The sequence below is a fragment of the Peromyscus californicus genome, unplaced genomic scaffold (assembly GCF_007827085.1).
Source record: "Peromyscus californicus insignis strain IS unplaced genomic scaffold, ASM782708v3 Scaffold_6__1_contigs__length_162567912, whole genome shotgun sequence".
Lineage (NCBI taxonomy): Eukaryota > Metazoa > Chordata > Mammalia > Rodentia > Cricetidae > Peromyscus > Peromyscus californicus.
The window spans coordinates 55,500,317-55,516,637 of NW_026294584.1; the positions used below are offsets into that span (position 1 = coordinate 55,500,317).

Consider the following 16,321-nt stretch of genomic DNA (forward strand, 5'->3'; position numbering starts at 1 on the left):
ACAAAATTGTCCTAAATTCTATATTATAACACTAGGCTGTTCTGAATTTGGCTCTGTTTAACTTGTACCTTTGAATTTTAGATGGAGCAAACTTGCTTTCCATCATGAGCCAGAGAACCAAGAGGGGAAGGAGGAGGCTGGGATCCCATATTCCTTTCAAGGACACACCTTCAGTGATCTGGGGGTCTTCTACTATGCCTTAGCTACTTAAGGTTCCTTCACTTCCCTTATGGAGCAAGTCTTTACTGAACATATCTTTAGGGAATGGCATTCAGGTACAAAATATAGGAGGAAATTAACCTTGAGTTCTTGTTAACCCTTTCTTTGACAGTCCCAGGCACAAATCTCTGTCTTGGAAACCAAGGTAGGTCAGGGAAGATATAGAGCAGAGCTTCCAAAAATTGTCTTCCATTATCTATAGTTGTAATTCAGCTACTTTGAGACCAAATATATACTCACAATTCTGGCTGGTTCTTCTGTCCTACATCCAGATCATCTCCACCATCACAAAGATCCAGTCGAAAGAGGGAAGAAGGAAAGCCTTCCACACTTGTGCCTCCCACCTCACTGTGGTTGCCCTCTGCTATGGCATGGCCATTTTCACCTACATCCAGTCCCACTCACTCCAGCCCCTCTGTCCTTCAGGAGAAGTTGATTTCTCTGTTCTATGCAATTTTGAGGCCCATGCTGAACCCCATGATTTACAGTCTAAGGAATAAGGAGGTGAAGGGGGCTTGGCAGGAACTCCTGGGACAATTCTCTGGGTTTGCAATAAAACTGAAAACCTGAGGAATCATGAGAATTACTGGAGAAAAGGGTTTTCTTCTGTATTCTGCACCCAACTCAGATATGACAGTCATTGCCATGGAGACCAAGGTGGAGCTGACATATCTTGAATGCTGATGTTATGCAGGAGGCTGAGTGACTGTGCTGGGGTGTGGGGTGTGGGTGTATTTTTATGTCACTGCAGAGTGTACAGTGGAGCTAATCACAGTGATGATATGACTTGCTGCACTTCATCTCCACTTTAGGGCTGCTAGCAATTGATTCATCTTGTTGTCTGCAACTCTGCACATGATTAGCATTATGTAGGATGAGGCCTCCTTTTCAAAAATTTTACTCAATTGAGGAAAACAATTTTGGTGTTTTGATTGAGAACAAAATCAAAATGTACTTTCACTTTTGAAGATTTCTTTAAAGTGACATGGATGTCACATGCAATAATTGCAGGAGTCAATATGGTGAAAAGAGTATTTTTATCAAGGCTGATTAAAATGTTTTTGTGTGGTTCCCATTACTTACGTACTGCTTAAGTACATGAAAGGGTAAAGGGAGAAGGATTAAGTGGAGTCTTATTTCATTCTGGTAAGGATATAACTAAAGGGTGTTTGTGTAGGGACCTATTACTGCCTGCAGAGAGACTGTGTTTTAGATAATATCACAAAGTATTCAGTTTGAGAAGAAATTTACTGAATATATAATAGTTGTCACATATATTCATAAAAATGGCACACTATACTCAATAAATATGTATATTTATTATTTATCAACTGAAAATTAAAAACTATCAAACAATTTCTGATGTCTCAAATATTCGCAACCTTTCTCTGAAACTTGGGAAATAATATCAGCACCTTAGACACTAAATGATATATAGAATATCAGAAATATTATTAATCTAAGAAGGCACATGGTAAGGGTCTTGATACAGAACTCCAAGGTACACAATTTAGAGTTCATGTAAACCAAAGACCATTTGATATTTGAATTTTACCTAACTGTGATCCTATTCTAAATTTTGTAAGATAGGTAGGCATCTGAATGGTTTAGGGGTCTCAATAGTTAGTAATTACTGACTACCAAGGGTATGGTCCCATGGCAGTGATGACAGACAATGAAGTGATTGTTTAGTGATGTTTTAAATGTTACAGAATATGACCACAGTGTATAAATCTACCTGTTTAAAAGAACCCAAGAACCAGGTATGATGACTTTTAGTCCCAGAATTTAAGAGGGTGGTGCAGAAGCATTGTGGGTTTGAGACTTATGGTGGTTTTAAGTGTATGAGAAACGTCCCCCATACACTCATGTGTCCTAACACTTGATCCCTTGTTGGTGGTGCTATTTGGGAGGTTATGGAACCTTTTAGAGGCACAATCTTGCCAGAGGAAGTACATCACCAAGGATGGGCTTTTGAACTAAGGTGTGGCAATGGAGCTGGGGTGAGTAGGTTAGCATAGCTAGATTTGCTGAAAGTGAATTCCACATGGGTAAATTGAGAAAACATCGAGTCTTGAACACAGATGCAGATGAAAGACTTGCACAAAAATGATCAGAATAAGGAAAGAAAAGAACAGGACCAAATCAACCTGCTAAATTAATAATGGCCATTAAATAAAGGAATAGTAAAGGAATAGGTATAGACAGGGGAGGGAGAGAGGAATGGGGAGAGAGAGAGAGAGAGAGAGAGAGAGAGAGAGAGAGAGAGAGAGAGAGAGAGAGAGAGACTAGCTGTGGACACAGGATCTGAAAACCAAGTAATTTAATTGCTAGATTCGATCTGGAAAGTATTTTGTTTCTTCCTTGGTTCCTAGAGGCTGATCTCACCACTGGGATAATAATTTAAGGCTGGTTATACAAACTGATGCATATAGATAATGGAACTTGGCAATGGGTACATGAACGGGGAGGAGGCAGGGATGTGAACATGTGAATATTGAAATGACAGACAGTTGGCTAACAGCATCGACAGGGAGATGAAACTGTTGCTGAGCATTAACTATTGATTTTGGAATGTAAACAGTATTATGAAAGTGCACTTAGATGTTCATTGACACAGTCCCCCTCCCCCCATATAACTTTGGAGTTTGAGGAATAGCTCTATGATCTATGGGAGGATAAATAAAGGCATCCTAGAGCCAAAGATGAGAATCAACCTGGCTCACCAGGCAGACATGCAGGGTGATTGCTCATCAGACTATCACATGAGGACTAAAATTCAAGCTTTGAGTATCAGAGAACACCCTAAAACTCCATGGATCTGGCTTCTGTGACCTTGAAAAAAAAGCTGTCTTCAGTGGTGGGATAGAGGAGAATAGCCTTCCACAGGAGAATAGCTTTGCTCTTGAGGGTTAGGAGTGGTGACAGCAATTACCACTAATAGGGTTCCTGAGGGGGGGACTCTGGCAGCTCCACATTGTTAATGTAGCCACTACTTCACTTTCTGAGATATGTGGTAAGCCAATTTGAAGACACTTATGAACTTCTCTCCAAAGGTTTCCTCAAAATTTAGACAAGTCTCAGGTGATTTCAGAGCTCTGGAGCTCAAGGAGTCAAGGACTCTTATACTCTATCATACAAGACCATGTTGCAAAAAAAGAGATTAAATTTCTTTTTTATTTTATTTTATTTTTATTTTTGACAGAAATGCAGGTTTGAGGGCTATTCTCCTGAAATGGGCATATTTTTCATTTATTGAAAATAGATTTTTTTCCTCACATAATATATCCTTATTACAGTTTCCCCTCCCTCTACTCTCTTTAGTTCCTCCCTACCTCCCCTTCCATCTAGATCCGCCCCTCTGTCTCTCACTAGAAAACAAACAGGCACATGGGCCTGTGGCTCAGCAACATGGGCAAGTGTTCCAATCTCTGCACTACTACGAAGCTCTGCAGTCACAGATGAGACCAGAAGTGGCATGATAAACAACACAAGAAAGCCCATTGGACACAGTCCTGAAGGCCAACCCTTATGGAGGTGCTTCTTATGCAAAGAGAACTGTGCTGGAAAGCCAAACAGATGAATTCAGCTGTCAGGAAGTTCATCAGGGTGAAGCTTATCAAGAACAGCAAGATCCCAGAGTTTGAGCCCAATGGTGGTTGCTTGAACATCACTGAGGAAAACCATGAAGTTCTGATGGCTAGATTTGGTCAAAAAGGCACTACTGTAGGTAATATTCCTGGAGTCCAATTTTAGGTTGTTAAAGGAACCAATGTGCCTCTTCTGGCCCTATACAAAGGTAACGAGGAAAGACCAAGCTCATAAATTTTGACCATGGAAACACAGTAATAAATTTTCATATTCTGAAAAAAGAAAAACAGGTTTCTAAAAAATAAAACCAAGTAAAATAAAACAAAAACTAACATATGTGAATTGGACAAAACAAACAAAAAGAATAAAAAGAGTGCAAGAAAAGGCAGAAAAAACAGAGATTCATTCATTTGTGCATTTGAGAATCCCACAAAAACACTAAACTGGAAGATATATATATACACACACATATTCCACCATGACCAAGTGGCTTAATCCCAGAGATTCAGGGATGGTTCAACACATGAAAATAAGTCAATATAATCCACCATATAAACAAATGGAAAGGGAAAAAACCACATGATCATCTCCTTAGATGCTGAAAAACCTTTGACAAAATCCAACACCCCTTCATGATAAAAGTCTTGGAGAGATCAGAGATATAAGGGACATCCTAAACATAATAAAAGCAATATATAGCAAGCTGACAGCCAACATCAAATTAAATGGAGAGAAACTCAAAGCAATTCCACTAAAATCAGGAGCAAGACAAGGTTGTCCACTCTCTCCATGCCTATTCAATATAGTACTTGAAGTACTAGCTAGAGCAATAAGATAACTAAAGGAGACCAAGGGGATATAAATTAGAAAGAATGAAGTGAAAAAAAAATCATTATTCAGGATAGAGAGATGGATCAGAGGTTAAGAGCACTGGCTGCTCTTCCAGAGGTCTTGAGTTCAATTCTCAGCAACCACATGGTGGTTCACAACCATCTATAATTCAATCTGGTTCCTTCTTCTGGCATGTAGGCAGAACACTGTATACATAATAAATAAATAAATCTTTTTAAAAAATAATCATTTTATTCACAGATGATATAATAGAATATATAAGTTACCCTCAACCCTCTACTAGGGAACTCCTACAGCTGATAAAACACCTTTAGTCAAGTGGTTTAGTTAATACAAGATTAACTAAAAAATAAAATCAGTAGCCCTCCTATATACAAATGATAAACTGGCTGAGAAAGAAATCAGAGAATCAATACCCTTTACAAATAGCCTCAAATAATACAAATTATCTTGGTGTAACTCTAACCAAGGAAGTGAAAGACCTGTATGGCAAGAGCTTCAAGTCTTTGAGGAAAGAAATTGAAGAAGATATCAGAAGATGGAAAGATCTCCCATGCTCATGGATCGGTAGAATTAACATAGTAAAAATGGCCGTCTTACCAAAAGCAATTGACAGATTCAATGCAATGCCCCATTAAAATCCCAACACAATTCTTTACAGACCTTGAAAGAACTATACTCAACTTCAGGAGGGAAAACAAAAAATCTAGGATAGGTGAAACAATCCTATACAATAAAAGAACTTCAGAAGTATTGCCATCCCCAACTTTAAACTCTACTACAGAGCTATAGTAATAAAAACCACATAGTATTGGCATAAAAACAGATACATGGATCAGTAGAATTGAATTGAAAAACCTGATATAAACCCACACACTGATGGACATTTGATTTTTGACAAAGAAGCCAAAATTATACAATGGAAAAAGAGAAAGCATCTTCAGCAAATGGTGATGGTTGAACTGGATGTTGGCATGTAGAAGAATGCTAATAGATCCATATTCATCATCCTGCACAAAACTCAAATCCAAGTGAATGAAAGACCTCAACATAAATCCAGATACACTGAATGTGATAGAAGAGAAGATGGGAAATAATCTTGAACACATTGGCACAGGAGAAAACTTCCTAAATAGAACATCAATAACATGGGCACTAAGATTAATAGATGAGATCTCATGAAATTGAAAAGTTTCTGTAAGGCAAAGGATACCAGTCAATAGGACAAAACAAACTGCAGCCTACAGAATGGGAAAAGAACTTCACCAACCCCACATCTAACAGATGGCTGATTTCCAAAATATATAAAGAACTCAAGAAACTACATATTATCAAACCAAATAATCAAATTTAAAATGGGGTACAAAACTAAACAGAATTCAAAGAAAAAGAGTCTCAAATGGCTGAGAAACACTTAAGGAGATGTTCAACATCCTTACCCATCAGGGAAATGCAAATCAAAATGACTCTGAGATTCTATCTTACACCAGTCAGAATGGCTAAGATTAAAAAAAAACAAGTGATAGTTCATGCAGGAGAGGATTTGGAGCAAGGGGAACACTCATCCACTGCTGGTGGGAGTGCAAACTTGTACAGCCACTTTGGAAGTCAGTGTGACAGTTCCTCAGAAAACTGGGAATCAACCTATCACAAGACCCACCTATACTGCTCTTGGGCATATACCCAAATGATGCTCAGTCATACCACAAGGACACTTGCTCAATTATGTTCAAAGCAGCTTTATTTGTAATAATCAGAACCTAGAAACAAACTAGTTGTCCCTCTACCAAGGAGTGGATAAAGAAAATGTGATACATTTACACAGTGGTGTATTACTTAGCCATTAAAAACAAGGACAAGACAACAGGAAATTTGAAGGTAAATGGATGGAACTAGAAAAAAAATCATCCTATGTGAGGTAATCCAGACCAAGATAGACAAAATGGTAAACATAAGTGGATATTAGTTGTAAAATAAAGGATAAATGTGCTACTATCCACAGACCCAGAGAGATTAGGTAACAAGGAGTGTTCATGGGGGCACACCCAGGGAAGGGGAAATAGAAGATTTTGTAGAGCAGGTAGGGTTGGGAACATGAGAGATCAGGTTGGGGGCAGGCACAGAGGAGGAGATTGCTGAGAGGAACTGCTGTTGGGGAGCATTTCTGAGAAATGGTGAACTGGTCTTCTCCTGTGACCAGATTGATGCCTGGCCCAGTTGTTATCAGAGAGACTTCATCCAGCAACTGATGAAGGCAGATGCAGAGACCCACAGCCAAATATTAGATGGAGTTCCAGAATCCTGTGGAGGGGGAGAAAGGAGTGTAGATGCCAGAGAGTTCAAGGACACTATGCAAAGGCTCACACGATTAACTAACCTGGACCCATAGATGCTCACAGAGACTGAACTGACAACCAGGGAGCCTGCATGAGACTGACCTAGGAACCCTGCATATATGTTATAGTTGTGTAGCTTGGGCTTTTTGTGGGACTCCTAACAGTGGGAACAGGGGATGTCTTTGACTCTTTTACTGGCCTTTGGGACCCTATTCCTCATACTGGGTTACCTTGCCCAGCCCTAATACATGGAAGGTCCTTAGTCTTACTGAAACTTGATACATCACGTTTATTGATATTCATAGGAGACCTGTCTTTTCCGGGATGGAGATGGAAGAGAAGGGGATTAGAGGGTAGGGTGGGAGGAATGGGGGTGAGGGACTGGGAGGGGAGGATGGGAGGCTATGGCTGGGATATGAAATAAATAGATGAATGAAAATTATGCATTAGGCTGGGCGGTGGTGGCGCACGCCTTTAATCCCAGCACTTGGGATGCAGAGCCAGGTGGATCTCTGTGAGTTCGAGGCCAGCCTGGTCTCCAAAGCGAGTTCCAGGAAAGGCGCAAAGCTACACAGAGAAACCCTGTCTCGAAAAACCAAAAAAAAAAAAAAAAAAAAAAAAAAGAAAATTATGCATGTATTTAAGTAAAAAAACCCACTAAACTGGAAGTTATTACACACACACACACACACACACACACATAATCAATAATGTAAAAGAAGAGAAGAAAACAAATATAAATAAAAATAAAGATAAAAATGAAAAATAGTAAAATAACTTTTGAAAGAAAGAAAAAGCCCTGAGATGGCATTGTGAAGTGAGGAACCTCCAAAGATACTGTTGAATTCATTTTCTCTTGGCCATCTTCTCCTAAGCATGTAGCCTACGCTACATAGAAGTTTGTTTCCCCAGTGAGACTCCCTTTGAGAACACTAAATTTTCATTTGCATGTGGTTATTAATTGGAGATAGCTTCTGGGTTAGGGATGGGGGCATGTGCCTGTCCACTTCTTCCACCTCTAGGGTCCTATCTGGTGCAGACCCATGTAGACCCTGTGTATGTCGATTCAGTGTCTGTGCATATATACACTGATCATGTTCACTTAGAGGGCTTTTCTTGCTGTCCTCCATCCCCTCTGGCTCTTACACTCTGTCTCCTTTCCTGCAGTGTTCCCTGAGCCCTGAGGGGAGGGATCTAGGGTTGAGAGTTCCAAAGTCTGTCACTCTCTGCATAATGTCTGGCTGTGGGTATCTATAATTGCTACCATCTGCTGCAGGAAGCTTCTCTATGGTGGTTGAGCAAGGCACTGATCTATGAGTATAACAAAATGTCATTAGGAATCAACTTATTGCTGCATGTGTGAGTGTGAGTGTGTGTGTGTGTGTGTGTGTGTGTGCGTGTGTGTGTGTGTGTGTGTGTGTGTGTGTGTGTGTGTGTGTGTGTTTAGAACAGTAGTATTTGGTTTTCCCCTAGGTCCCTGGGATATCTAGTTCCAGGTTCTTGGTCACGGAAGCAGTGTTGGTATGCATTCCGTCTCATAGAGTGGGCCTTAAGTCAAATCAGATGTTGGTTGGTTACTCCCACAAGCTTCCTTCTGTCATTGCACTAGAATATCTTGCAAGCAGGATAAGTTCCTTTTTATAGAACAAGTAGTAGATTTAACAGAAGTGTCAGCTGAGGGTATAGTAGAGTTCACAAGCCTCTGGAGGAACAGAGAGCATTGTAATCTCATTTGTTAGGGACTTCAGGTCAGAAACATGAACTAAGCTTAATGAAGTCTTCTCATTCGAAGTATTCCTGTGTAAACATTCTGATTTCCAGGAGCTAGAGGCTCAGCACCATCTTTTACTTTTCTTTGTGTTGTTGTTGCTGATAGTGGGACAGATTTTCCAATTCCAGGCTTTAGAAGTAGCAGAGGAAATAAGAAAGATCAATACAGGTTAGCAGAAGAGGATGATTGGGGGGATATCATGAATCAATTTGCCATTATCTTAGAGAAAGAAACTTACATGAGAAATCCAGATGTGTGAAACTTTTACTTAGACACACTAATTTATATTTACGAACATTATTCTAGGAATATATTGCATCTTCAGACAAGATAGTCAGTTGCTTTAAACTTGCATATCAGTTTCTTAAGAGTATGCTCACAGAGTATTTTCATGTTCCTTTGTGTAACAGAAATGAAATGGGTAAGATGATTGATCAGAATTGCATAGTACCTAGGATATGAACTGGGACAGTAATTGGGGTTTACTGATTCTCACCTCAGAGTTAGTCCACTAGAGTGTTTTAGGAGTAATGTGGTAGAAACTTTCTGAAATAAGATAATTATAGTGCAAAAGAATATCTGGGCCAGGTACCAAGGAAAAGAAACAATGAGAATTTGCACAACTGGGCACCCAAAGTGAATTTCACCTTTTCTACTTATTTGAGAAGCTGGACTTCAAAAACTGACCTATATGGATATGAAATCAAACAACCAAATGTGCAGAGAACACATCCCAAGGAAGAAAAAGTAATAATGCTTTCTGTGTATAAATTAAAATTTTAAATAGTACCCTCCTTATGATCTTAGGGTTTGCCATGTCCCAGTATAATCGTAATGGATATACTTGTACCCATAGTGGATGAAGTCTGCATGTTAACACTCATAAGTCCAGCCATATGTCAGGTGAACCTTCCTCTAAAGAAAGAGCAGTTGTCATTGACAACTCATCATTTTTGTAGAAGGAAGGCTCTGGAATATTTTTCTGGTTTGTGTGAGGTATCTGAAAGACAACTATCAGTAGTTTGTGTGCCTTACTTCATGTGCTGTGTTTGCATTTAGACTCTATTGGATTCGTTTGAGACCCATGAGTTCTCTAGTAAGGAAATCAAATATGATTAAGACTTGATGGAGTATTTCAAGAAATTCACAGATTTCCTTGAGGAAAGAAGCTTTTTATATGCTATTTTTTAACTGACATAGCGTTATATCCATAATTTATTAATGGGGCTCAACCTTAAGTCTCCCCGTGATTGTTTGGATTTTTCCTTTTATTGAAAATAGATTCTTTTCTTATACAATATATCCTGATTACACTCTCACCTCCCTCTACTCTCAGTCACTCCCCACCTTCCCTCCACCCCAGACCCACTTCCTTTCTGTCTCTCATTAGAAAAAATAGGCTTCTAAGAGATAGTAACCAAACATATCAAAATAAAATATATAGCATGAATCTTAGAGAGTCTTATTAATAAAATCAAACCCGGGGCCAGTTGTTGGGGTGAAATGCTAGATGGTCAGAGATACAGAACAAGCCACAGCTATCTCACCTTGCCAATTCCTCAGCTGGTCCTGTTTCCTCAGACTGGAAGCCTCTGATTCCTCATCCAGAATGAATCTCAGCTGAACTGTGTTGCTCCAAAGCCTGAAAGCTTAACCAGCCAAATTGTTAACCAGCCAAAAGCTTCTAGTTTCTGGTCCTCGCGCCTTATAAACATTTCTCTTTCTACCACCACTCCCTGGGATTAAAGGCTGCTTTCTGGGATTAAAGGCGTGAGTCACCATGCCTGGCTGTTTCCAATGCGGCCTTGAACTCACAGAGATCCAGAGGGATTTCTGTCTCTGGAATGCTAGGATTAAAGGTGTGTGCTAACATTTTCTAGCCTAAGTATCTTGTGGCTTTTCTGTTCTCTGACCCCAGATAAGTTTATTAAGGTATACAATATTTTGGGGAACACAATACCACCACAAAAATATAATAAGATAAAACAAAAACCATCACATCAAGTCTGGAAAGGCAACCTGACAGAAAGAAAAGAACCCCAAGAGCAGGCACAAGAATCAGAGACCCAGTTCTTCTCACACTCAGAAGTCCCATAATAATGCTAAGCTGAAAGCTATAATGTATATGCAGAGGATGTGATATGTCTGTTCTGACCTGTGTTAGTCCAGTTCTTGCTGCTTCAGTCTCTGTGAGTTCATGTGAGTCTTGCTCAGTTTCTTCAGAGGGTCCTGTTCTCCTGGTGTCCTCCCTCCAGTCTGACTCTTACACTCTTCCTGCTTCTTCCTTGGGTTCCCTGAGCTCTGAGGGGAGGGATTTGATAGACATATCCCACTTATAGCTGTGTGTTTCAAGGATTCACTTTCTCTGTATAATGTGTGGCTGTGGGTCTCTGTATCTGTTCCCATCTTTTGCAGAAGGATGATGACTGAATAAGGCACTGATTTCTGAGTGTAGCCAAATATCATTAAGAGTCATTTTATTTGCGCGCGCGCACACACACACACACACACACACACACACACACACACACACACACATATATATATATATATATATATATATATATATATATATATATATATATATAATTAACAGTGTTTGATTTTACCTTGTGTCTCTGGGCTATCTAGTCTCTGGATCTTGGTCACCCAAGCAGTGTTTGATATGGTTTCCATCTCGTGGAGTAGGCCTTAAGTCAAATCAGACATTGGTTAGCTACTCCCGCAAGTTCTGTGCCACCATTGTCCTAGCATATCTTGTGGGCAGGACAGATTGTAGGTCAAAGATTTTGTGTCTGGGTTGGTGTTTATATTCCTCTTTCGGTAGCCTGCAGAGTACCTTTCTGCACAAAGACACTTGAACATAGGAGTGAAGACTCCATGTAGTCAATTGCTCAACTTCTCCACGTTCAATGAGTTATATGAGTGTTGTCCTCAGCAATAGGGCTGCACTGTCAGTTTGTGGAGAGCAATCCATTGTCTTGACAACAGCCTGAGTTGTTTGGGGTTTTCCATGGGACCCCCTTAGCCAAGAACTCCATTGAATGTATCCTTGTCCCGGTACTGGAAGTCTCACTTGGTGACAAGAGATGAGCAGTTGGGACTCTGTTTGCCTCATTATTAGGAAACCTCATTAGGATAGCCTTCATACAATTTTAGGAAGTTTCCACTGTACTACATTTCCAAACCATACCTCAAAAGACCCTCAATTCAGGCTGTATCTTTCTACATTTCCTCCCTCAACTCCAACTCCCCTCCCCTTCCCCACCTCATCTTCCCATTCCCATTCTTAACCACCCCCAGTCCACCCATAAAAATCTATTTTAGTTCCTCCTCCCAGGGAGATCCATGTGTCCCCCCAGTGCCTTCCTCTATACCTCAGGGTATAGAGGTATTACAGGTTTGTTATCATTTATTTAATGGCTGATATCCACATATAAGTGAATACATATCATATTTATCTTTCTGGGTCTTGGTGATCTCACTCTAGATGATTTTTTTCTAGTTGCATCCATTTACCTGCAATTTTATGATGTCATTTTTAACTGCTGAGTAATAGTCCATTGTGTAAATGTAATATATTTTCTTTAACCATTCTTCTTTTAAGGTACATCTAAGATGTTTCCAGTTTCTGGCTATTATGAATAGAGCAGCAATGAACATGGTTGGCTGAGCAACTGTCTTTGTGATAGGATGAAGTGTCCTTTGGGCATATGCCTAAGAGTGATATAGCTGCATCTTGAGTAGATTGATTCCCAACTTTCTGAAGAACTCCCATATTAATTTCCACAGTGGCTGTACAAATTTGCATTCCTACCAGCAATAGATGAGTGTTCCCCTTGCTTCACATCTTTGGCAGAATAAGCTGTCACTTGTATTATTGGTCTTAGCCATTCTGGAAGATGTAAGATGGAATCTCAAAGTAGTTTTGATTTTCATTTCCTTGACGGCTATGCATGTTGAGTATTTCTTTAAGTTTTTATTGGTCATTTGAGATTCTTCTATTGAGAATTCTCTGTTTAGAACTGTACTCCATTTTAAAATTTTATTGTTTTGTTTTTTGATATCTAGTTTCTTGAGTTCTTTATACATTTTGGATATTAGTCCTTTACTGGATGTGGAGTTGGTTAAAAAAACAACAACAACAACAAAAAAAAACTTTTCTCATTCTGTAGGCTACCATTTTGTCCTAATGATGGTGTCCTTTGCCTTACAGAAATTTTCAATTTCATGAGGTCTCATTTATTAATTGTTGATCTTAGTGTTTATGCTAATGGTCTTCTGTTCAGAAAGTCTTTTCCTGTGCCAATGAGTTCAAAGTTATTACCTACTTTTTCTTTTATTCAGTGTATCATATTTTATGTTGAAGTCTTTGATCCATTTGGACTTGAGTTTTGTGCAGGGTGATAAGTATGGATGTATTTGCATTTCTCTACATTTTGACTTGCACCATTTGTTGAAGATGCTGTCTTTTTTCCAATGTGTATTTCTGGCTTCTTTATCAAGAATCAGGTGTCCATAGGTGCATGGATTTATATCTGATAGGTGCATGGATTTATATCTGGGTCTTCAAATTAATTTCATTGATTGATGTCTCCGTTTTCATGCCAGTACCATGCTATTTTAATTATTATAGCTCTGTAGTGCAGTAGCACTTTTATATACAAATGACAAACAGACTGAGGAAAAATAAAGGAAACAACACCTTTTACAATAGTCTCAAAAATACCTTAAGACATCTCTAAACAAATGAGTGAAAGACTTGTGTGATAAAAGCTTCCAGTCTTTGAAGAAAGAAATTTAAGAGGATATAAGAAGATGGAAAGATCTCCTATGCTTATGGATTACCAGGATTAGCATAGTAAAAAATGGCCATCCTACCAATCTACAGATTCAATGCAATCTCCATCAAAATTTCAACCCAATTCTTTTTTTCACTTTTTTAAATTTATTTTTCTATAATCAACTTGATACAGTATAAATTCTTATCCTAATCGTGAAATATTTCATTGAGGCTTGCCCAGTAATTGAGTAAAACCAAAACTTATTATAAGCCACAGTCATCCTAGGGTCCCCCCTGCTATATAGCCTCCCTGGTTCTGTGGGTTACAGTCTGATTGTTCTTTGCTTTATATCTAGAATCCACTTATGAGTGAGTACATACCATGTTTGTCCTTCTGGGTTTGGGTTACCTCACTCAGGATGATGTTTTCTAGTTCCATCCATTTGCCTACAAATTTCATCCTTTCATTGTTTTTCTCTGCTGAGTAGTATTCCATTGTGTATATGTACCACATCTTCTTAATCCATTCTTCACTTGATGGGCTTCTAGGTTGTTTCCAAGCAATCTACAGATTCAATCCAATTCCCATCAAAATCCCAGCAGAATTCTTCACAGACTTGGAAAGAAAAATACTCAACTTCATATGGAAAAACAAAAGACCCAGGGTAGCTAAAAGAATCCTGTATAAAAAAGCAACCTCTGGAGGAATCACCATCCCTGACATCAAACTCTACTATAGAGCTATAGTAATAAAAACAGCTTGGTACTGGTATAAAAACCGACATACAGAGCAATGGAATTGAATTGAAGACCCTGACATTAATCCACGCACGTATGAACACCTGATTTTTGACAAAGAAGCCAAAACTATACAATGGAAAAAAGAAAGTATCTTCAACAAATGGTGCTGGCACAACTGGATGTCAATATGCAAAAGATTACAAATAGATCCATATCTGTCACCATGCACAAAACTCAAATCCAAGTGGATCAAAGACCTCAGCATAAATCCAGTTACACTAAACTTAATAGAAGAGAAAGTAGGAAGTACTCTTGAACACATTGGCCCAGGAGACCACTTCTTAAATATAACACCAACAGCACAGACACTGAGTATAACAATTAATAAATGGGACCTCTTGAAACTGAGAAGCTTTTGTAGGGCAAAAGACAAGGTCAATAAGACAAAAAGACAGCCTACAGAATGGGAAAAGACCTTCACCAACCCCACATCTGACAGAGGACTGATATCCAAAGTATATAAAGAACTCAAGAAACTAGACATCAAAATACTGAACAATTCAATTAAAAAATGGGCTGAAGAGTTAAACAGAGAATTCTCAAAAGAAGAATCACAAATGGCTGAAAGATATTTAAAGAAATGCTCAACATCCTTAATCATCAGAGAAATGCAAATCAAAATGACTCTGAGATACCACCTTACACCTGTCAGAATGGCTATGATCAAAAACACTAATAACAGTCAATGTTGGAGAGGATGCAGAGCAAAGGGAACACTCCTTCACTGTTGGTGGGAATACAAACTTGTACAACCACTGTGGAAATGAGTACGGTGGTTTTATCGAACTACCTCAAGACCCAGCCATACCACTCTTGGGCATATACCCAAGGAATACTCAATCATACCACAAAGATACATGCTCAACTATGTTCATAGCAGCACTATTTGTAATAGTCAACCCAATTCTTTAGAGAACTTGAAAGGACAATTCTCAACCTCATATGGAACTACAAAAAACCTAGGACAGCTAAAACAATCCTGAACTATAAAAGATCTGCTGGAGGTCTCACCATTCCTGATTTCAATTTGTACTACAGAGTTTGCATTTCTAAGAACAATGCAAGGTATTCAATGATAACCTATTATTTACATTAGCAGAAATAATGGAAAGATTATTTTTTCTGAATTTAGGATGGGTAGGACAATGAAAAATCCTTTAATACTGTAAGTAGTGATGATGTTTCCTAAATAGAAACTAATTTCCCAATATGTGTAGGGGTAAAAGGAGAGTGGGGAGAGATAGGGTGGTACATAAGTTACTTAAGCATCTAGCAAACAGAGATAAGTCGAAATTAAATGCACAGTGCATTTATTGGTTTGGTTAATAAAATATGATACTGACTATTGGGAAGGGAAGTGATAATCAAGTGCCAAGCCCTGGGTTCTTTTGTCTTTGCAAAGGTAAATTGAGTATTGTGGAGTGTTGCCATCAAGGAACACTAAATGCCATTTAAAATATGGTTAGAAAGCAATATGAACAGAAGCATCAGAGCATATCCCCAGACCCACATGTGATGATAATGTGATGCCAGCTGAGTGAGAGTTTCTGCTGTTTGAGTGAGTGTCTATAGGTCATGTCTCTTATCTCTGATCTGATGATCAACTGATCACATTGTCTTTAAATTATCTGTCTTGGGGTTTCTACTATTGTGAAGAGACACCATGACTTCAGCAGCTCTTAACAGAAAAAGCATTTAATTGGACTGTCTTACAGTTTAGAAGTTTAATACATTGTCAACATGATAGCACACAGGCAGACATGGTGCTGTAGAAGGAGCCAAGAAGTCTACATCTGATCAGCAGGCAGCAGGAAGAGAGAGTAACATTGGGTCTGGCTTGGGCTTCTGAAACCTCAAAGTCTGCCCCCAGTGACACACTTCTTCCAACAAGGGCACACCTCCTAATAGTGCCACTCCCTATGAGTCTATGGAGGCCATTTTCATTCAAGCCACCACAGTACCATTTAT

General features: G+C 39.0%; 1 protein-coding gene and 1 pseudogene across 1 annotated transcript in view; one reads left to right on the forward strand and one right to left on the reverse strand.

Annotated features, from left to right (window-relative positions):
* The window catches only part of LOC128098287 (TRPM8 channel-associated factor 1), a 74,236-nt gene extending 73,551 nt beyond the window's left edge, over nucleotides 1-685 (reverse strand). Inside the window, exon 1 of the mRNA XM_052719224.1 lies at nucleotides 460-685. The gene's annotated coding sequence lies outside the window, so the exon portion shown is untranslated. The remainder of the gene's footprint in view (nucleotides 1-459) is intronic.
* Nucleotides 686-3,630: 2,945 nt separating this feature from the next.
* On the forward strand, nucleotides 3,631-4,044 carry LOC128100110 (40S ribosomal protein S23-like; annotated as a pseudogene).
* The last annotated feature ends 12,277 nt before the right edge of the window (nucleotides 4,045-16,321 follow it).